At 40.7% G+C, this 22,693-nt stretch overlaps 1 protein-coding gene and 1 non-coding gene across 8 annotated transcripts in view; one reads left to right on the top strand and one right to left on the bottom strand.

The window, feature by feature from the left end:
- SINHCAF (SIN3-HDAC complex associated factor) overlaps nt 1-22,693 on the top strand; it is a 46,131-nt gene that overhangs the window by 2,938 nt on the left and 20,500 nt on the right. For 2 of the 7 annotated variants that reach the window (XM_015151383.3, XM_028829385.2), the window contains exon 2: nt 18,595-18,736. The exons of the other annotated variants lie outside the window; for them this stretch is intronic. The gene's annotated coding sequence lies outside the window, so the exon portion shown is untranslated. The remainder of the gene's footprint in view (nt 1-18,594; nt 18,737-22,693) is intronic. 7 annotated transcript variants of the gene reach the window in all.
- On the bottom strand, nt 19,903-20,001 carry LOC114671223 (small nucleolar RNA U13). The gene has a single exon (XR_003721107.1). It is a non-coding gene; the product is annotated as a small nucleolar RNA U13 (small nucleolar RNA).

Here is a 22,693-nt window from a genome sequence, read left to right as displayed (position 1 = left end):
ACACATTTAGTTGCCCAATCTAAATTAAAGGCTGGGAGTTTCTGGTGGAGTTCCGGAGAAAACCCTCATGGCATTTAAAGTATTTATGTAATGATTTTGGGAAGGGGGATCTTTTTTAGCCGAAAGGTATGCGTGACTCAGTGTTTGGTGGTTATTCACTGCCTTATCTTAGGATGACCTTGAAGAAGCAAATGTTTAGGGAGTTGGGCCTTTTGGAAACATTGTAAGGAGGCTGGGGAGCTGGCTGCGGAGGAAGCTGCTCAGGAAGATGTCACAGGGTAACGGCTAGCTTCTTCCCAGTTCCCGTGAACTGGGGTTGACCTTCTGGTTACCCCTCCTAGATTTTTCTTTCAAGCTAACCTTTTTTTTTTTTTTTGTATGTGGCCCCAGGCATAGCTCAGAAATTATGCTGGTTTGACACATGGATGCTTCTTTGGTATTTGGGTTTTGCCTGTAGTCTAGACATCCGATATGCACCATCGTATCTGTTGCTTCTTTCCTGATTTCTGCTGCATTTGAATCATGTTTAAGGCTTAGAATCTAAGTGATCATTACTAGGAAATAATACCCTTAAATGCCCTGCCCCCACACACCAAAAAATCGATACTAGTTGGAATTCATTTTTTTCTTTTCATTATTTTGTTACTAATAAACCTATTTTTCCCAAGTTTTGGTTGACCAAATTACAATACCAAAAGGCAACCAATATTAGTACATTTCTGTAGTAAATAGAAAGAGCATGTCAAGAAAATGAAAAACTTTGGATTTAATAACTTTGACTTTCCTTTGGCAGCTATTTCCCTGGGTCGTTATTTAAAATGCATATGACGTGCTTTGCAAATACGCTGAGATTATTTGAGTTGTTTTTCTTAATTAGTATTTCATAGCTAAGTTATGGCTAGAATTTCCATTTCCTAGCAGATTTCATATACTACATACAGAGCTTAATGGTTTTTGTTTTACTAATTAGATGATGTAAAACAGAGATTTGGATTATCAATGTGAATGAATTCAGGGTGGGAAAGATCCACAGACAAGGTCTCTCTACTGCCTTCTCTTTGTATTGCTTTTGTGAGAGGTTGGAAATACGAAGTTCAATTGGTAGAATATTCTAGATCACTGGTGGACAGCAGGCCCCAAGTCTGTCTGTCCTTGCACAGTATTCTTAATGCTGTATATCTGGAACCTGAATGATCAATTTCCCCCCCCCCCCACAGTGGTTATCAAGTCCTGGGAAATCTTGACTCATAGGGCTCAAACTCAGACATATTTGTGTAAGAGAAGCAATTTAAGAACCATTTGACATGTAAAATAAAAGTTTTTCACTGGGAAAAGTGTAAACTTATTTTAAATCTAAACCAACTACACAGGGCTCTTATGAGGATAAATTAATCAATTTACCATGCCAGGCACATAGTAGGTTGCTTTAAAAGTATGTCGTTTTTGTTTTTTCTTAAGAGATGGTAGGAATATAATTGGCTGAGCAGAAAAGGAACACAAGGATTGAGGCACAAAGTTTTGCTGTTCAGAGGTTTCTGAGTTAGTAATGCTTGGGTTTCAAAGCTGTCATCATCTTATAGTCACTTTGTGATCTAGTTTTTTTCATCTGTAAAATGGTAGTAATATGTATTGTAAATAAGTTGTAAATAATTAAGCAAGTGACATGAGTGATAAATACTAGCTGCTGTTGTCCTCACGACACTGGGAAATAGACATTCTATATAAAGTAAAACGGAGGCCTGGGTCAGTTGTTGTTTCTGGGGAAACATTAAGTAAATTTTTAGTGGAAAGAATGAGTGTCTTTGGTCTCTTCCCTTACCTTATGAAAGCAGTTCTGGGAAGACCCTGCCCTTGACTCTTGGTTGTCTTTTCAATTCTGATTCAACCATTTTACATCAGAAAGTCCTGTGGAAACCTGGAAAATGTCATTTTTCTTTCTTCCTGATTTCTCTTGTCCACACTTAGTTTTGATTTTGGGGTGTTACAAATTGAGACTTTTTTTGTTGTCTTTTGTTTCTCCAGTTTTTTAATTGAATCTGCAACTAGGATTTTTCTGTATTATGGAAATAATCTGGAAATGCATCTAGTCCAAAAAGGGAGTTTGTTTTCAAGGTAGGGAGGTTTTCTCTTTGCCACAGAAATACTAATGTCACAGGCACATTGCTGTTACATATTCAAGTATGAAAGTCACAGTTGAACTAAAATAATTTATTTCTAGTTTTGTATTTAGTTGTTTTCCACCTATTACAAGTTTGGTTTGGCTTAATGTTGTTTTAATTTGGTTAATGTTAACTGTGCTGAGTTGAAGTAGCTCTCATTTGTCATTTCTCCCCACACTAGTCTAATTTCCTTCCCCCGGTCCTGCTTGAAATAAGCAAGAAACATTTTTTCCTATAGCTTTTAAAACCTCAAGCTTTTTTTCCTACAAAAGTCTATAGACCAAATGTTAAAGAAAAATGACTCCTTTTTAAAAACATTAAAAATATTTCTATAATCAATAGCGCAAACAATGACTCCTTTCAAAACATTAGTTTGTAAAATTCACGTCTTTATTGTAGACACCATTTCCCATTCCATGCCCTTAATATACTGTCTATATGGCTGCCCAACTCTTTGAGTAGTTAGCAAATTCTACCTGTTTCCGTATACTATGTACAACCTGGTTGTAATACAAGAGTTAGTTTCTGCTCTGCAGCGGTTTATTATTGAGTAGAGGAGATAATGCAGTAAACAAGAAGTGAAATCTTACGTGGTAGGTGTCCTAATAAAAGTATGGCAGGGTTTTGTAAAAGAAGTAATTCTTAAGAGAATTTCCCAGGTCAAGGGGATGGAGGGTAAGCTGTCTCAGACAGAAATAATAGCCTGAGTAGAGGGTGGCTAGTTATTAAAGTTGGTTTGACACTCTTAGAATATCAGAATTCCAAGTTAGGAGCAGCTGGTAGGCAGGAGCAGATCCTGAAAAGCTTTGAATTCCTTGCCAAGGAGTTTAGATACTATCATGAGGCCAGCGTTGCTACCTTGGAAGGGAAGATTAATAGTTGAATTTTAGGAAGATATCACATGTTTAAAGGATGTAGGGAAGTCAGTTACAAGGTTCTGACAGGAGTTCATGCACCATGATGAGGAATAAACAGGCAGTGGGGATGGAAGTGAAAGAAGAAACAATCTCTAAGGACTTCACAATAAATTTGATGGAGGGCCATGCAGAGGGTGAAGGAAGAGCTCAGTTGGCTTCCAAGTTGTTTTTGTGTGACTGTGGATGATAACCAAGATAGGTAAACAGAGGAAGAGCAGATTTGGAGGGAAGATTGTATAATCAATTCTCAGGGTATTTAAAGGTTGGAATGGATTGGTGATCAGTTGGCCATATTTATCCTAGAGCTAAGGGGAGAGATTGGACCAGGAAATGAATAATATTGGGTTATTACCAATAAGATTGTTAGTAACTTCCTGTGAGTGAATTGCCCAAAGACAGAATGCAAAATGATACCTGAAATGTAAGGGAGAAAAAAGAGAGAAAGAAGAAAGATTTGTGAGTAAACAGAATTGTCAGAGCTGAGTGCATACCTCGTGCCAGTCTTTGTGTTGATGCTTTACAGATACTATTCAGGAGATTTGGGATTTGTTATTATTATTATTATTTTGAGATGGAGCTTTGCTCTTGTTGCCCAAGCAAGCTGGAGTTCAATGGCACGATCTCGGCTCACTGCAACCTCTGCCTCTGGGTTCAGGCAATTCTCCTGCCTCAGCTTCCTGAGTAGCTGGGATTACAGGTGTGTGCCAACAGGCTGGGCTAATTTTTTGTATTTTTAGTAGAAACGGTGTTTCACCATGTTAGCCAGGCTGGTCTCGAACTCCTGACCAGGTGATCCACCTGCCTTGGCCTCGCTTAGTGCTGGGATTACAGGTGTGAGCCACTGTGCCCGGCCTGTCATTATTTTATAGATGAGGAAACCGAATTAGTGAGGTTAAGGAACTTTCCTGAGGTTTGGGTCAAATCAGGTGTGTATACTACCATGTATCCATTTTCTTAACATTTTTATCAAGTTTGAAAATGGGAGAACAGCTTCATAGAAGAGTATATGGGCCCATTTCATGACCTTAAAGTCTCCCTGAAAAGGCTAAGTTCCTCTTTTCCCACAGACCTGGGCTTAAAATCTTTAGTAATCAGAGTTTTATCTTCAATTAAATTTGTTGTACGTATCTTGGGATAGATAGCGTTTATTTTTCTTTAATGTGCAGCTCTTATAAATTCAAGGAAATAAACAGAATTTCCTAATATTACAGAAGGGCAAATAAAATTAGTAGTGACTTCCTAGTTAGTTGTAAAGACAGAAGCAGAAATAGACTCCAAATTGACTCATTGCAGACTCAAGTATAGTTTTATATATATATATATATATATATATTTTTTTTTTTTGTACTTTTAGTAGAGATGGGGTTTCACTGTGTTAGCCAGGATGGTCTCAATCTCCTGACCTCATGATCCGCCCACCTCAGCCTCCCAAAGTGCTGGGATTACAGGCGTGAGTCACCGCGCCCGGCCTGAGTATAGTTATATTTTCTAACTCATAATCATCCCTTTAAAGCGAATAAGTATTCTTTCTGACACTTTGAATTTTTTTTCATCCACTGGAATTCCTCTTAATCTAGAATTGGGAGACCTAGTTTTTTTTTAACTCTACCAAAATTGGGGAGGGGCCTGATGGTTTTTTACACTATCTAAAGCCCAGATACTTGAATTTGTAATTTTATTTTTAACCTATGCCACTTCAGTTGAAGACTTATTTCTGAGTTTGACCTCTTTCCTGTATAGGATGAGTTTTAGGCTCTTCTGCCAAGTGTGGATTCCACAGACAGCCACAGTTATAAATGCTTTACCGTCTAATTTCTCAGAGACAGGGCACGTGTTTGCAGAGGCTGTTGGCAAACAAGTGGGGTCTGCTACCCTTTCTCAGTTTTCTTACAGACAGATTTACATTTGTCCCTTAAAGTAAGCTAAATTCAGGAATTTTGCTGAGATGTAGGCTGGTATCTAGAAGCGGGTAAGAGGAAATAATGTCTTACTGCTCCATGGCTTTCCTTAACTGCTGATGAAACATGTCTCATTGTTGGGGAATACTGCAGCCAAGTGGCCTAGCAGCGGGAGAATACAAAGCATTTAGTCCTGTTGACCCTTTGTGAAAAGTGTTGCTCCAGTTACACTGTTAGTGTTTACTGGATCTTGTGCTTAAATGTGATTCATGATAGCATATGATTGACTAAAATGGTGTCAGTGGTGGCATTACCAGTTACAGGAACTCAAGTATCCCCCCATAGTTTGTGATCACGAGTATTTTTTCTTGTTTATTTCTTTTCCTTTCCCATCATCCTGCCATTTCTAGTTTGACTCTAAAGACATGCATCTCCTTCACTTCAAAGTTGTCTTTGGTTGCTTAGTTCTTTTTGTCTTTGTTCTCTGCTGCTTCCTTCCCACTTTACAAATCTTTTGCTTGTCTCCTCTCTGCAGTTTCCTTCCCATTCTGCTCTGTGTGTATTTTGATCTTACCAGTCTAATTCGTAGTCTCTCCCATGGAGTGTATTTTCTAATTTGTATCTCTCCATCTGTATGTCTTTGAGGAAGTTTATTTAAGCTCTGTGCTTTTTTAGATTACTCTTAAGGTGCGTCTTGATAACCAAGGTTATTGGGGAGTGATGCTCTTGGTTAAAAAAAAAAAAAAAAAAGCAGGAGGTAGTAAAGTGAAAGTAAGCTTCTTTTATGCTTGCACTCCTCAGAGGCAACCACTACTTACTATTTTTAAAAACCAATTTTAAAAGAAGTTTGTGTACTCACAGTCTCATTTTAAAAACATCCTGTGAGATTATACTGTATTACTATTGTTCAACTTGCTTTAAAGGTTGAAACAGCATTCTGTGGTGTTTCAAGCATAATTTAACCAGTCTGAAAATTCATTGACATTTAAGTCACCTCAACTACCTTGTGTGTGTGTTTTTTTTTAAAGACTTAGGCCAGTTGATTTTTAGAAAGAAAAAATGATAATTAGAAGCTAGGATTTTGGTTTATTGGAAACTTAAGGATAGTTTCATTTGGGAGGTTGTTCCCCTAATTTGTGCATATCAAAATTTCAGTTCCCAAGATGACTTGGACAAGTTGTGAAGTTAACTGTTGATTTACCACATTTGACTATTGCTCTCAATTTTCTTCCATCTAGTCCACCCAGTGGTATGATTGAGTTTCGAAAGGTACTTTTGAATATAAAAATAACCCTTTACTTCTAAATATATAAAAAAGCCAGAAGAAGGAATCTAGAGAGTGGAAGTGGAAGTTATATTAGAGTAACTAATGGTGTCCTTCAGAGCATACATACCAACTAAGGAGAGTTTAACAGATGTTAAATTCATCATGATAAGAACCCTCTCTATATCCTTAAATGTGAGTTAACACCCTTATAAGATTTAAAAAGACAAGAAAATAGTTGAATTAAATTCATGGCCTTTTCACTGTCTCCTGATTCCATATTAAAAAGGTTACTAAAGCTCTAAAATTTGCATTTCAGTATTTTTCATTTTGTTTCCTGGTTGGAGCTTAAAATGAACAAGTATTTGGTATTGTTGAGATTTATAAGAGTTAATCTTTAATCTTATTTATCAGAAAACTTTTCGTAAATAGCATCTTTAATATAAGCTATTGCTGTGAATCTCTTTTTCTTTCTTATGTATATTATTATATTCAGTAAACTTATGTGTTTAATTAGACATTATTCCTGATCTTTGGCTTCCCAATTTCATTAGATGAGATTAGAATTGTCCCTTTTGTATCTTTGATATATCGTGGTTATCTCATCCTTTTCTTGACTCATCGGCACCAAGGTTAGATTCATTAAGTTGATCATTAAATTTATATGAAACCCACAGCTTTAAAGTAGAAGAAAACCCCACAAATCAACCAGAACAGATGTTTAGAATTGATTGTCGTGTTTTAAAACTTTATTTTTTTTGTTTATATACATTTTGTCCATGTAATTACAGTTATCTTTCTTAATTGCTTTTGCTCACTTAGCTATTACCTTTAATCTTTTTAACTTTGGGATATTCAATTAATTTGGTCAGAACTATAATTATAGCATGGTTTTTTTTTTTTTTTTTTTTGACGTGGATTTTCGCTCTTGTCCCCGAGGCTGGAGTGCAGTGGTGCAATCTCAGCTCGCTGCAAACTCCACCTCCTGGGTTCAAGCAATTCTCCTGCCTCAGCCTCCTGAGTAGCCAGGATTACAGGCGCCTGCCACTACTACGCCTGGCAGATTTTTTTGTTTTTCGTAGAGATGGGGTTTCATCATGTTGGTCAGGCTGGTTTCAAACTCCTGACCTCAGGTGATCCACCCAGCTTGGCCTCCCAAAGTGCTGGGATTACAGGCTTGAGCCACCATGCCCGGCCATGGTTGATTGTTTTTAACTGTTACAGTATTAAAACAATTTTTGGGTTTTTGGCTAATAGTAGTCAAAGAAAGAATGCCAGTGAAAGTGCTTTATAAAATGTAAAGTGCTATACAAATGACAATTTAAAATTTAAGCAACACATTTATTACACTTGTGAAAACAAATAAAAGAAAAAACTGATCAACACAGTCCTCCTCTAAATTTCTTTCTGGCCCAGAAATGTGTGTACATGCAAAGGCAGCTATGTCAGAGATAAGCATTACAAACTCCCATAAGTAGGCATGTTTTAACTGTAACCTTTCAAATCCTGAGAAACTTCTCAAAATGTTTGTCCTATTTGAAGAAACTTCAGACAGCATACTGTAGACAGACAGATAGATGATGATAGATAGTGTCAGAAGAAAAGAAAACTGGCCCAAGATGGCTACAGTTTGGACATATGCATGATTAAACCACCGCCTACAAACTAAAGCTGACCCCTTGGGTTTGTAACTGGAGTTTGTTAAATATTTTACTGACAGATACTGGTTGTAAACTTGTTTGTCAGATATAGAACAAAGGCAGGATGGAATCAATCATCCTTCCACCAGACCCTAAGGTGCCTACACAATTATTAACTTTTCTCTCCTACCCACTCAACCACATATTTACTTTACTTTAGGCATAACATCACTGAATATGAACCAAATTATCAACTATTGCTTCACCATACTGCACATATTTTCCTGTTTAAAATAATGTATAAAGACCGTGCCTCATGCAGTCTACTTCAGAGCACAGATAATAACCTACTGGAACTCATGCTTCCTGGGTGCGCATCCTCAAGCTTTGTGTTTGCAAGCAGCACATTCAGATTCAGAACACCTCCTGACTTAGTCAATCTAATGAGAAGGTATTAAAAATTATGGAGAACAAAGCCTCTAAATCGACTAAATCCCCTGCAACTGCAGAACATCTGATTCCACCTTTAGAAACCCCAGCTGGGTTAATATACAGTACTTAGGGTGCCTCATTGTGTAATCACTTAAACAAATGGACTACGACAACTTCAGAATGACTCTACATCACAGTGGCCTAAATGCAGATCCTTTGATATGCCAAAATTGGCATACATGCAGACCAGGATGGAAGGTGCTAGTGCAAAAATTAAGCAACCAGAATGGGGAAGCTACTTCCAGTGGTATCTTGAAAGTAGTAAAAGTGGGTAGGATGATCTTTTTTCCTTACAGAATGCTAATAAACAACTTAGAGGTGGTAACAGATAGCTCTCAGATATACTCTCTTATTAAAAAACAATCTTCAGAAGTACCTTCTTTACTCTTTGGTGCCTCCTTCACCACCTACACCTTTGCTCTACATCTTTCTAACTCCCCAGGCTGGATCTAATTTTTCTTCTTCTCCCATCTCTTTCTCCTTGTCTGTCACTTGTTAAACAGACTGTGACAGGGAACATGGCTCCAAAGGCCCCTGCTCTTGTTGTCCTTCCACCTACCCTGGCAGCAACCTCTTGTGCAGAAGTGAGGGACAGGAACTCTACAGGAATGCTTCCTGTGGTTGCATCGTTCTGGGAACAGCCTATGACAGGTGGGGGATTCCTAATTCTCTTTCTCTTTTTTTAAGGGATTAAAACATTTAATTGGCTGGGCGTGGTGGCTCACGCCTGTAATCGCAGCACTTTGGGACGCTAAGGAGGGTGGATCATCTGAGATCTGGAGTTCGAGACCAGCCTAGCCTGGTCATTATGGTGAAACCCCATCTCTACTAAAAATACAAAAAATTAGCCGGGTGAGATGATGGCCCATGTAATCCTAGCTACTTGGGAGGCTGAGGCAGGAGAATCGCTTGAACCCAGGAGGTGGAGGTTGCAGTGAGCCGAGATCGTGCCGTTGCACTCCATCCTGGGCAACAAGAGCGAAACTCTGTCTCAAAAGAAAACAAAACCAAACAAAAAACCATTTAATTATAAATATACACACAGATATTACACATATTCAATGCAATAGCATTCAGAATCCCAGCAGGATGTTTGTGGAAATTAACAACTTATTCTAAAATTGTTTTGATAATGAATAGGGCCAAGAATAGCGAAGATAATCTTAAAGAATAAAGTTGAAAGACTTATCAGGTATGACTTACAAAGCTGTAGTAATTAAGATAGTATATTATTAGTGGATAATATACAATTATATAAAAAGAATAGAACATTCAGATACAGCCCCATATTGGATTTTTGACAGCAGTACCACTGCAGTGCAATAAAGAAAAGAGTGATCTTGGCTGGGTTTGGTGGTTCACATCTGTAATCCCAGCACTTTGGGAGGCCGAGGCGGGTGGATCACCTGAGATCAGGAGTTCGAGACCAGCCTGGCCAATATGGTGAAACCCCGTCTCCACTAAAAATACAAAAAATTAGCTGAGCATGGTGGCGGTGCCTGTAATACCAGCTTCTTGGGAGGCTGAGGCAGGAGAATCGCCTGAACCTGGGAGGTGGAGGTTGCAGTAAGCCGAGATCGTGCCATTGTACTCCAGCCTGGGCAGTAAGATCAAAACTCCGTCTCAAAAAAGAAAAAAGAAAAAGAAAAAAGAGTGATCTTTTTCATTAAATGGTGGTGCTGGGTGATCTACATATCCGTGGGGAAGAGGGCCAGGGAAGAATCTTCGACCCTTACCTTTAATACCATGTAAAAATACCACAAATTCTAGAACAATTAAAATCTAAATTTGAAAGGAAAACAAACTTCTGGAAGATAATAAAAGAGATTATTTTCCGGACCTGGAGGAAAGCAAAGGTTTCTTAATCAGGATGCAAAAAGAGCTAGCTACAAAAGAAAATGCTGATAATTTGTACTACATTAAAATTAGGAACTGAAGTTCCTCAAGACTCAGTTAAATGAGTAACAGTGCACAGAGTAAAGACATCTGTGAAACATATAACCACCAAAGGTCTTGTATCCAGAAAATAGGCACATGACTGAAGAGGATACCTAAATGGCCAATAAATATGAAAGAAAGGTCTAGGACCCATTTGGAATCAGGGTAATACTCATCAGAACCACACAGTGAGATGTCACTGAAATAAAAATGGCTGATACCAAGTGTTGGCAATGATCTGAAATATATGGAGCCATCATACAATGATGGTATGAGTGTTAACTGGTACCATCATTTTGGGAAACAGTTTAGCAAGATCTACTGAAGGCAAATTTACACATTTTCTATGACTCAGCAGTTCTGTTCCTAGAAATACTGACACACACACACACACACACACACACACCCAAAAAATACATAAAACAATGTTGAAAACACATTATTTGTAGTAGCCAAAACTGAAAATGTCTCAAAATGTCTATCGACCCTAGAATGGATATGCCGTCACACAGTGGAATTCTATACAGTGAAGAAAAATAAAAAATACAGCATGGATTAATCTCAGAAATGTTGAACAAAAGAAGCCAGACTGAAAGGGTACATTCTGTATAGTTCCAATTAAGTTTAAAAACAGGCAAAACCAGTTGATGGTGATAAATGTCAGTTGTTACCATTGGGAACAGTGACTGGGATGAGACCTGTAGACTGCTGGTACAATCCTCTTTCTAATCAAAAGTTACTTCTCCTTTGCCAGTGTTGTCAAACAGCTGAAAGGCTACCATAAACAAAGTATCAGGGGCACCCAGGACCAATTAAAAGGCCACACACTGTTGAAAAGATATTAGTCATTACAGTGGAAATATCTGGTGGATGCCACCTTCATCAAGTTATCAAACGTAGCATCACCAACACTGGGACAACATTCCTCCCATCTTCGGTCTGACCCACCACTCCACTTAAAAGTTCCACCATCTTTGGATTAGGCTGGCTTTCTCCAAAAATGTTCAAGTATGGAGTGATAAAGTCATTGGGAGACATGAAAAATTCACCATTTTTCTCAGTGCTTGCATACTTCAAAAATGTTGTTGTAAGCTCAGTTGGATCTGCTCTCTTGGTTAAAGCCACCTTGGCAGCTGCCATGCATGGCCCTGGGTCCAGGGGGCTGCGGGAGCTACTCACTGGCTTGCTCGTGCTTGGTCCCAGTGGTTCACTTCCAGTACCAGCAGTGTGTGTGCCCAGCCTGCCTGGAGTCCTGATTCTTTATCAATCCTAGTCGAAGGCCAAATTATGGGCCATAGTTAAGGAACTTCCTGATCCTTATGAAGATCGGATTTGCTTTACCAAAGAATTTGAACTCACAATTAAAATCTGTGACCCAGGTCATTCCGACATTTATCGGCTTGTCTACATGCTGGTTTCAGCTGCTTAAGCTAAGGAATAGGTAGAAAAAGCACAGTGTGGTTGGATCCCCTAACAGATCTTGTTCCTGAAAATCCAGTATGACCTCTGCTGCAGCCAGCTCCCCAACTTTGAGAAGATGGCTCAAAGATGCGTGGGTATGAGCAGCTTCTCTGTTAAATGCCATTCCCTTGTTTTTTTCAAAAGATCATAGATTATGGCCGGGCACTTTGGGAGGCCGAGGTGGGTGGATCATGAGGTCAGGGGTTCGAGACCAGCCTGGTCAACTGGTGAAACCCCATCTCTACTAAAAGTACAAAAATTAGCCAATCGTGATGGCACATGCCTGTAATCCTAGCTACTCAGGAGACTGAGGCAGGAGAATTGCTTGAACCTCAGAGGTAGAGGTTGCAGTGAGCTGAGATTGTACCACTGCACTCCAGCCTGGGCGACAGAGTGAGACTGTGTCTCAGGAAAAAAAAAAAAAAAAAGATCATAGATTGGATTAAAATCCAGCAATGCTGCCAGAATCCGGATGGGCCTGTTGTAGATTTTTTTTTTACCCACTTTGATAAAATATGAAAACAATATTGCAGATGTCAGTGGACAACTTGGAAAACAATAAAAACGACACATTATTAAATTAAGATTTCCCAAACAATTTGGATGATGCACTACCCACTATTGTCAAATGTCACATGACTGACTAGGTGATGGCCAGAACTAATGACAGGTCAACTTAGCTGACCAGTTGTCCTGTACAGTCATAAAAAAGGAAAATCAAAAGGCTGTATACTTAATAATGGCAACAGTTAACCTCTTAAAACTCCCAGGCCAAGAAGAAGAAAATTAAGTCTATTGGTCCTAAGAGCTCTTCTCCCCTTGTCTGTCACTACTACAAGAAACTAGGGCATTTTAAAAGGAATTGCAAGATACTGAAATGGAAACAACAGGATGATAAACTGGAAAACTAGGAATCCTCTGAGGAAATAGGGGGTTTTCATTTCTCCCATTATGCTGCTTTAACTCACTCTTTGGGGAAAAAATAACACAATAATCGGCACCGGAGCTGCTGTATCAGTTATAAATTCCACCTTACTTGAAAACCTCATTTCTCAGAGGAATGAAAAAGTTAACATGGTGGGTATACCTAATAAACCTATCTCTTGGTTTAAATTCACACCTGTGCTTTACTGGTTCATTGGGTTTGGCTTCCTCCCAAGGGCTATGAATATGATACCCTCAGCCAATCCCGTGTTTTCCAGATATGCCCAGAAGTGCTTGTTTAACCTTCTGAATTGAAATTTCCACAACATCCATAATGCTCATCTCTTTTTCCTCAAAGTGGGAAATGTTTCTGGAACTCGAACCATGGGATTAGGGAAAGCAAACCAAATAATGCTCTCATAATATATCACAAGTTGGCCGGGTGCGGTGGCTCACACCTGTAATCCCAGCACTTTGGGAGGCTGAGTTGGGCGGATCACCTGAGGTCGGGAGTTTGAGACCAGCCTGACCAACATGGAGAAACCCCATCTCTACTAAAAAAAATACAAAAGTAGCCAAGCGTGGTGCATGCCTGTAATCCCAGCTACTTGGGAGGCTTAGGCAGGTGAATTGCTTGAACCTGGGAGGCGGAGGTTGTGGTGAACCGAGATCACACCATTGCACTCCAGCCTGGGCAACAGAGTGAGACTATGTCTCAAAAAAAAAAATCACAAATTGATGTTAGTGGTGTAAAGACACCCTCATGTGATTGGGAAAATGGGAAAACAAAAAGAAATACAATAAAGGGAAGGAAACCATAAGGCTTCTTTTAAACTTCAGCTTTTCTACTAATGCCAGAAGCTGAGCGTTTACTTGAAACTATGTCTTACCAGCTGTGGTCCCAGTCTAACACAGACATAGGAAAGATACTCTCAGCTGCTCCAATAAAGGTTGAGATTAACACTATGAATCCCTTGCTTAATGTAAAATAATAGCCACTATGGCAAGAAGCCTTAGGTGGAGTTGCCCCAATCATGAGATTATCTTGAGAGAAGTTTTATTATTCCCTGCACCAGTCCCTGCAACAGCCCCATTTTCCTTGTCAGAGAACCAAATGGGAAGGGGATGGAGATTTGTACAGAACTTAAGGGCTGTAGACGGTATTATAATACCTAGATATCCAGTGCTTCTTAACCTTCATACTTCTGTGTGCCATACCAAACATCAATGACGATAGTGTTCTTTTTTTTTTTTTTTTTGAGACGGAATCTCATCTGTCCCCTAGGCTGGAGTACAGTGGCACAATCTCAGCTCACTGCAGCCTCCACCTCCCGGAATCAAGCGATTCTCCTGCCTCAGCCTGCCAAGTAGCTAGGATTAAAGGCGTGCACCACCACACCCGGCTTATTTTTGTATTTTTAGTAGAGACGGGGTTTCATGATGTTGGCCAGGCTGGTCTCGAACTCCTGACCTCAAGTGATCCACCCGCTTCAGCCTCCCAAAGTGCTGGGATTACAGGTGTGAGCCACTGTGCCTGTCCCTGACAATATTTTTCAGTTGTGGGTCTCTGTAGTGCCTTTTTAAAGCATCCCTATACATCCAGGTAGTCAGTATTTGTTTGCCTTTACCTGGAGAGAATGATGGGATACTTGGACTGTGATGTCACAGCGATATACAGTGCCTCTTACTTTTCCCAAATACTGAAATACGAATTTAGCAGACTCAGACTTCTCTCAGGGGATCCTCATCCCTCATCCAGTGTGTGCATGACCTCCTCCTTTGCTCTGACACACTTTCTTCCTCTGAAGAAGAAAACTTGTACTTACTTCAGCAATTGGCCATTACAGGGCACAAGGTGTCTAAGAGTAAACTTTAATTTTGTCTTTCTCAAGTCAGACATGTGGGACATGTCATGTCAGCCAAAGGATTGAGCATCAATCCTGATAGAATCAAAGGAATCTTAGCTTTTTTGATGCTTACTACTAAAAAATAGCTTAGAGGGTTCTTGGAGTTGGCTTGCTATTGTAGAAGCTGGATACTAAATTTTTATCGTGCGACTCAACCCTTTTATATCTGTTTAAAGAATGACCGGCCTGGTCCCATCATGTGGACTCGTGAGGGACAACCAGCTGTGCAACAAATTAAAGAAAGATTAGTAGGCCAGGTGCGGTGGTTGATGCCTGTAATCCCAGCACTTTGGGAGGCCGAGGCAGGCAAATAGTTGTGGCCAGGCGTTCAAGACCAGCCCGGGCAACATGGTGAAACCGTGTCTTTACTAAAAATACAAAAATTAGCTAGATATGGTGGCAAAACGTCCATAGTCCCAGTTACGTGGGAGGCTGAGGCAGGAGAATTGCTTGAAGGAGGCAGAGGTTGCAGTGAGCTGACTGCCTTCCAGCCTGAGTGACAGAGCAGGAGTCTGTTTTTAAAAAAAAAAAAAAAGGCCAGGCGCGGTGGCTCAAGCCTGTAATCCCAGCACTTTGGGAGGCCGAGACGGGCGGATCACGAGGTCAGGAGATCGAGACCATCCTGGCTAACACGGTGAAACCCTGTCTCTACTAAAAAATACAAAAAACTAGCCGGGTGAGGTGGCGGGCGCCTGTAGTCCCAGCTACTCAGGAGGCTGAGGCAGGAGAATGGCGTGAACCCGGGAGGCGGAGCTTGCAGTGAGCTGAGATCTGGCCACAGCACTCCAGCCTGGGTGACAGAGCGAGACTCCGTCTCAAAAAAAAAAAAAAAAAAAAAAGATTAATAAATGCCCCAGCAATAAGACACCCAAACTATGAACTTTCTTTCTCTTCATGAAGATGGGGAAACACATTTGGTATGTTGACTCAAACATGGTGACCAGCAAAGACCTATAGGCTATTATAGTCAGCAGTTAGATCCAGTGACTCGAGGGCTGCCCCCTTGTGTAAAGGCAATATCAGCTACAGCTCTTCTCTATAAAATTGTTGGAGAGACAGTCTTGGGGTCCCCTCCCTTACTGCCTTCATTCCACATTCAGTTGAGCTACTTCTGAATTCTCATCATAACTTAACACTTATCTTTCAATAGATTGACTTCCTATTAGGTCTTAATTTTACTATCCTCTAATGTTACTGTCTCTTGTTGCAATGATTCTAACCTGGCGCCTCTCTCTCTCTCTCTCTCTCTCTCTTTTTTAGACAGGGTCTTGCTTTGTCACCCAGGCTGGAGTGCAGTGGCATGATCACAGCTCACTGCTGCCTCGACCTCCTGGGCTCAGTTAATCTGCCTGCCTCAGTCTCCCCAGTAGCTAGGACTACAGGTGTGCACCATTGCACCTGGCTGATTTTTGTATTTTTTGTAGAGACAAGGTTTACCATGTTGCCCAGGCTGGTCTCGAACTCATGGGCCCAAGCAATCTGCCCACCTTCAGTGGTACTTGTGGATCTCTGTAGTGCCTTTTTAAGCATCCCTATACATCCAGGTAGTTAGTATTTGTTTGCCTTTACCTGGAGAGAATGACGGGATACTTTAAATGTGATGTCACAGGAATATACAGTGCCCCACTTACTTTTCCCAAATATGAATTTAGCAGACCACAAAGTGCTAGGATTATAGGCATGAGCCACCGCACCAGGCCTGGCCAGTCTTCTGACAAGATCTCTCATGACTTCATCCTGATGACACACCCAACTTTTTACCCCAAGGACAGACCTACAAGAATCACCACTAGATAATGCCTAGACAGAATGGTTTACAGATGTATCTTACTTGAGGGGAGAAGGTAGTAAGTTTAAAGCAGGATGTGCCATGGTCATTGAAGCTGGTCTTCTTCAGGCTAAGTCAGCCCAACTGGCTGAACTGATTGCCATGACTCAAACTTGTCAACTAGCAAAGAATAAAGTGGCAAAAATTATGCCCCTATGCATCCAGTGGTGCTCATAACTTGGGAATGCTATGGAAAGAGAGAGGGTATTTAACCTTCTCAGGGCAACCCATAAACAATGGACTAGTCTTGGAGCTTGCTTTTGGCAATTATAAAGGTTCCAGGCCGCTCTGAATTAGACACAACATAGAATCAAGGTAGTCAATTTGCTGATGCAGTAGCTAAGAGAGCTGTGTTTGAGACACCAGTCCGATCCTTGGAATGACTGTGAGACTTAAACAGTTAAGTCTACGCTAAAGGAAATCCAAGACAGCTTCCACCGAAGAAAGATCTACCTGGAAATGAAAGTGGGGGTACTTTTTCCCCCAAACTGAACTATGGTATGGACCTAATGATAAACCCATCATCCTAGTGGGGTGTCAGATGCCCTTCATGGAACACATTTACAGCTTGACCCATTGGAATTCAGATAAAATGATATCCTATTATAAACAATATTATTGGAAACTGTCATCATGGCACAGAAGATTGATTCACAATGTACCATCTACCCAAAACACAATCCTGGAAAACCCCTTTATGGGGCTCAGGGTCATTTTCTTTTTCATTATTTTTTTTTTTTTGAGACGGAGTCAAGTCTCGCTCTGTCGCCCAGACTGGAGTGCAGTGGCGCGATCTCCACTCACTGCAAGCTCCGCCTTCCCGGGTTCCCGCCATTCTCCTGCCTCAGCCTCCCGAGTAGCTGGGACTACAGGCGCCCGCCACCGCGCCCGGCTAATTTTTGTATTTTTAGTAGAGACGGGGTTTCACCGTGTTAGTCAGGATGGTCTCGATCTCCTGACCTCGTGATCTGCCCGTCTCGGCCTCCCAAAGTGCTGGGATTACAGGCGTGAGCCACCGCGCCCGGCCTATTTTCTTTTTCTACCTAGACCTTTTGAGATGTGGCAGCTTGATTTTATCCAGCTGCCACCATCTTAAGCATATAAACATGCATTGGTAATGACATGCATGTCTTTGCATTGGGTAATGCAATTGCCCATCCTGCTGATGGTCAATGGTAGTGGGTAAAATCTTATTAGAAAGGATTACCCCATTGTGGGGAGTCCCCTTTTGAACTTCACAGCAGCAGGGGAACTTATTTTACTGCCCAGGTCATGGAGCATTTGTGAAATTTGGGGCTGGGCGCAGTGGCTCACGTCTGTAATCCCAGCACTTTGTGAAGCTGAGGTGGGCGGATCACCTGAGGCCAGGAGTTTAAGACCAGCCTGGCTAACATGATGAAATCCTGTCTCCCCTAACAATACAAAAATTAGCTGGTCATCGTGGCGCATGCCTGTAGTCCCAGCCACTCAGGAGGCTGAGGCAGGAGAATCACTTGAACCCGGCAGGCGGAGGTTGCAGTAAGCCAAGATCGCACCACTGCACTCCACCCTAGGTGACAGAGCGAGACTTGATCTCAAAAAAAAAAAAAAAAAATTGGCCTGTATTTCAGTATTTTGATTGTGCCTACTACCCTTAGTCCTCTGGATTGGTAGAATGGAGCAATGGAATAATAACACAATTGGCTAAGTCCCTGGATTGGTGCAATGGACCAATGGAATAATAGAAAAAATTGGCTAAATTTATGGAGGCTTTTCGCCTCTGCTGGCCGAAGGCACTTCCCTTGGTATTGTTCAACCTTTGATCCATCCCTTTATCAGCTCTCTTCTCATGAAATTGTAACTGGAAGACCCAGGCACGTGGGAATCAAGATGACTGATCCAAATTTACTGAATGGGGACATCTTGCACTATTTTAAGGGACTCATTCACCAACTCATGAAAAGGCAGACCTTAGTGCAAGACACGTCCCACAGTGTACTCCTGGGAGATGAAGATTCTGGTCATGACCTCCAACCTGGAAGTTTTGTCTGTTGGAAAAGACATCTCATAAAGGACTCCCTCCAGCCTTGGTGGTGGAGGGGCCCTTGCCAGGTACCGTTGAGTAATCCATGCACAGCAGAGTTAAAGGGTGTAGACTCACGGATCCATATCTCTCACCTTAAAAAGGCACAACTTCCTGAATGGACCATGACTCCCACCAAAGATCCCTGTCTCTGATTCACCAAACAGCTTCAACCCTGAAACCAGGACGAGAAGTTGACAACATCTGAGTGGACAGCTAATTGACCCAAGACTTCAGAGCAGGCCTGTATGATCTCCTGTCTAAACATTCTTACAGTATTATATTTACTTTGGGGACTATTGGCCTTGTCTGCTTTGACTCAGATTATAGGATATATAACCTGGTTAATGTTTCCATACACATGATGGCCACCAATATATATATATACACTTGACTTTTCAGGGTCTCTGCTGGTGATGGAAAAATAGTTCATGAGCTAAACTTTTCCAAAGTGTGGCAGATAGAGGCAGTCTCTCAGATTGCTGGATTTTGTCACCAGCTTCCTAGGGCCATTCAATATCATTACATACTACTTGTTGCACCTGTGATTGATTTTTCTTACACTCCAAATGTTACCATATACTTGCACCAGTTCTCTCCAAGTGTCCCTTTCCAAATTCAAATTCAGCTTCTAAAGCCAGGCCATATTTTCATTCTGTGCTTAATTATATCCCCTAAGTCTCACCCCTTCCCACCGCCCCCAGGCCTGTCTATCAGGAAGCCAATCAGGGACAAATTCTCTAACTTTTCTGGAACACAAACTTAATTCCTCATCTTTTCCAGGCTGCTGTCCCTGCACATTCCTGGCTTCCCACCGTTACTGTCATAACTGGCAACTGAATGTCCAAAGGAGAAAAAGCAAAAGCAAATTGTGCCAGCACGTCTTGTTTGTTATGTATCATGCTTATGCAGGCTTTTGTAAGACCTGCAGTAAAACCAATCCATGGCTCACTCATGTTTTAAACAACTTACCCATGAATGAATAGTTAATAGATACATTTTGGTAGGTGGCATTGGGCCACACCCACCAACCCAAGGATGGGCACATAGTGTAAATAACTGGCAAAATAGCTGGCAAATTGAAAGGAGCCTTTTTTTTTTTTTTTTGAGGGAGGGTCTCGCTCTGTCGCCTAGGCTGGAGTGTGGTGGTGTGATCATGGCTTACTACAACCTTGACCTCCCTGGGCTCAGGTGATCCTCCTACCTTAGCCTGTCGAGTAGCTGGGACAAGGAGTCTGTGCAGTAGCTCACACTGCCTGCTGCACTTACATCAACACCTCAGGTGAAGTAGAGACTTGCATAGAAAGAATTTTCAAGCAAGCTAAATGGTTACAAGGGGCACAAACTACCGATCTTCTCAATGATCTGTTTAATTGGCTTCCTATTTCTTCCAGTCTGCAATTCAAACCCTTTTTCATGGGTAAAGTACCAATGTCATAACAGGGTTGAGGGAGGTGCATCTCACACATGTGTGAATGTCCAGTCATCACACTTATAAATGACAGAAGGATCTCAAACCTTGATATAATCGTAGTGTCTATACTATTTCTCTTACTATCAGTTAAATTACTCATGGTATTTATAATCAACCTACGTAAGTCTATTGCTAAAACCAGAATTATAGGCCAGTTGCAGTGGCCCACACACTAGCACTTGGGAGGCCAAGGTGGAAAGACTGCTTGAGGCTAGGAGTTTGGGACCAGCCTGGGCAATGTAGTGAAACCCTGTCTTAATTTAAAAAAAAAATTAACACCCTCCCCCCCATTTTGGTAGCACAATGTAGATAGAATTATCCTGTAAGCGTAGTAGCAGATTCCACTACATACCCCTGGAGTGTCTGCCTCAGGCCTACATCAACCTCATCTCACTTCTTTCCCTCCAACGTGGGACATGACTTCCTGGGAAGACAGAAGGACATAAAGTATGATCATTTGTGTTCTCTAAAGAGAAATTTTGATCAAAAGGGGGAAAATGGAAATACAAGGAAAAGTGGATTGACACAGCCTCTTCTAAATATTTGTTCTGGCTGAAGAATGTATATGTGCAAAGGCAGCTATGTCAGTTAGATCATTGTTAGAACCTCCCATAAATGGGCATGTTTTAACTGTAACCCCTCAAATCTTGAAAAACATCTTGAAATTTTTTTTTCTATTTCAAGGACCTTAAGAAAACATATTGTAGATAGACAGATAGATGATGATGATAGTGTCAGAAGAAAAGAGAAAAGTGAGACAAGATGGCTGCAGTTTGGACATATGGGTAATAAAACCATGGCCTATTTACTGAGGCTGACCCTTTGTGCATTTGTAACTGGAGTTTGTTAACTATTTTACTAACAGGTACTGGTTGTAAACTTGTGTGTCAGATATAGAACAAAGGCAGGATGGAATCAATCATCCTTCCGCCAGACCCTGAGATGCCTACGCAATTATTAACCTTTCTCTCCTACCCACTCAGCCACATACTTACTTTACCTTATGTGTAACATCACTGAATACCAATCAAATCGACAAGAATGTAATTGTTGCTTCACTGTACTGCAGGTATCCCCCTGTTTAAAAAAATGTATGAATACCATGCCTCATGTAATCTTGCTTTGAAACACAGGTTATAAGCTATTGGAACTTGTGCTCTCTGGGTGCACATCCTCAAGCTCGGCCTAATAAACCTTGTTTGATTGAGATTCCCATCTTGGGTCTCTCATTTGGGTTGACACACCTACTATGAGACTGGAATCTTAGATGCTGAGCTTACAAAGATGATAAAGATGAGTGAATTCCTCAGTTATTTTTATTTTTAAATGTCTCGAAAACAGGCTTACTGAGATCATTCATGTACCATAAAATTCACTCATTTATATACCATAAGATTCACTCTTGTAATGTGTACAATTCAGTGGCTTTTAGTATACTCAGAGTTTTGCAACCATACCACTATTTAATTTTAGAAGACAAATAACAGTTCCTAATCAGTATTTTAAGTTTTTCTTGATTTTTGGCTTTAATCTCACAGCTTAATTTTCCTCTTCTTTCTCCAGACACACGTTTAAGGGTGAGATTGTATGGGTCTGTTCTCAGCTGTAACTATTAATCAGTTAGAAAGCAGATAGTATTACCTTTCTTCCTTTAAAACATAGTGCCGAGTGATATGATGCCTATGAGAATAGAGGCAAAATTCACAGTTTCAGAGCTGATGGTATCATTTGAACAAATAAGATAGATTGTACTGGAGGAATCATTTAATATTGCACAAATGTGGTACTAGGAAAGCAGTATTCTAAAGAACCACCAGGTTGCTTGAAAAAACAAATGTCCAGTTTAAAATCAACTTATGCCATGCCCACCCACTACTTTGTTAAATATATAGAGTAACTTGGTTTCAGAGACCATTTTGTGTCCTTGGTTTTCCTCTAGAGATTAAGTAGTGTTTTTGTAAAAATTTCATGGGTTTGTAGATTTTTGAAAATACTATCAGTTAATCTCAGGGATCCCCAAATCTCAAAATGGTTAAACACCAATCACTGCTTAACTTGGTTGCTGTAAACAAAGCCCAAAATGAAACCCCTGTGTATTTACTGCAGATTCCCAGGTGCCTCTTAAGTGTGAGGATAAGCTCAGAAAAGGCTTAATAGATGTATTAAGTTGTCATCCATTAAAAGGTTCACATGCTCCTTGTGTGTTGCATAAGGACAGGTGTCTGCCACCTCATTGCATTTCTCACTGAGCATTGCCTAGGAGAGGGTAAGCCCTAGGATTTAGATCCCTCTCAGATCAAAAGTAAGGACAAAAGTAAGGTCAGTCAGGACAAAAGTAAGGTCACGGAGCTATATAAAAATGGATTATGAATCCTAAGACATCAGCCTATTCTCCCCCATGTCTAAGAAGAATATTCCTCAGCTGATGACTGGAATGTCTTGCTAGGGGGTGGTGGGTAAGTTTTGTGGAGGTCCCCACCAGCAGAAAAAAATCATTGAAGAGGAACACTTAATTCACAATGGCTGCTGATTAAAAAGAAAGCCTCTGTATTCACCTATAATCCTAACATCCTTAACAGCTTGCCAGTGTGGTAACTGGCACAAACTATGGCGTCTTGGTCAAATCCAACCTCAGTGAAGGTAGTTCATATCCTAGAGATGAGCTGAATGCTGATAGCTTTGAGGACTTGTTTATTTGGGGGAAGGGAAAGAGATTGTGAGGGTAGAGA

Source organism: Macaca mulatta, chromosome 11, assembly GCF_049350105.2.
Source record: "Macaca mulatta isolate MMU2019108-1 chromosome 11, T2T-MMU8v2.0, whole genome shotgun sequence".
Classification (NCBI taxonomy): Eukaryota; Metazoa; Chordata; class Mammalia; order Primates; family Cercopithecidae; genus Macaca; species Macaca mulatta.
Note: the sequence above shows the minus strand (reverse complement) of the source record. Positions and strands in the feature narration are given on the sequence as shown.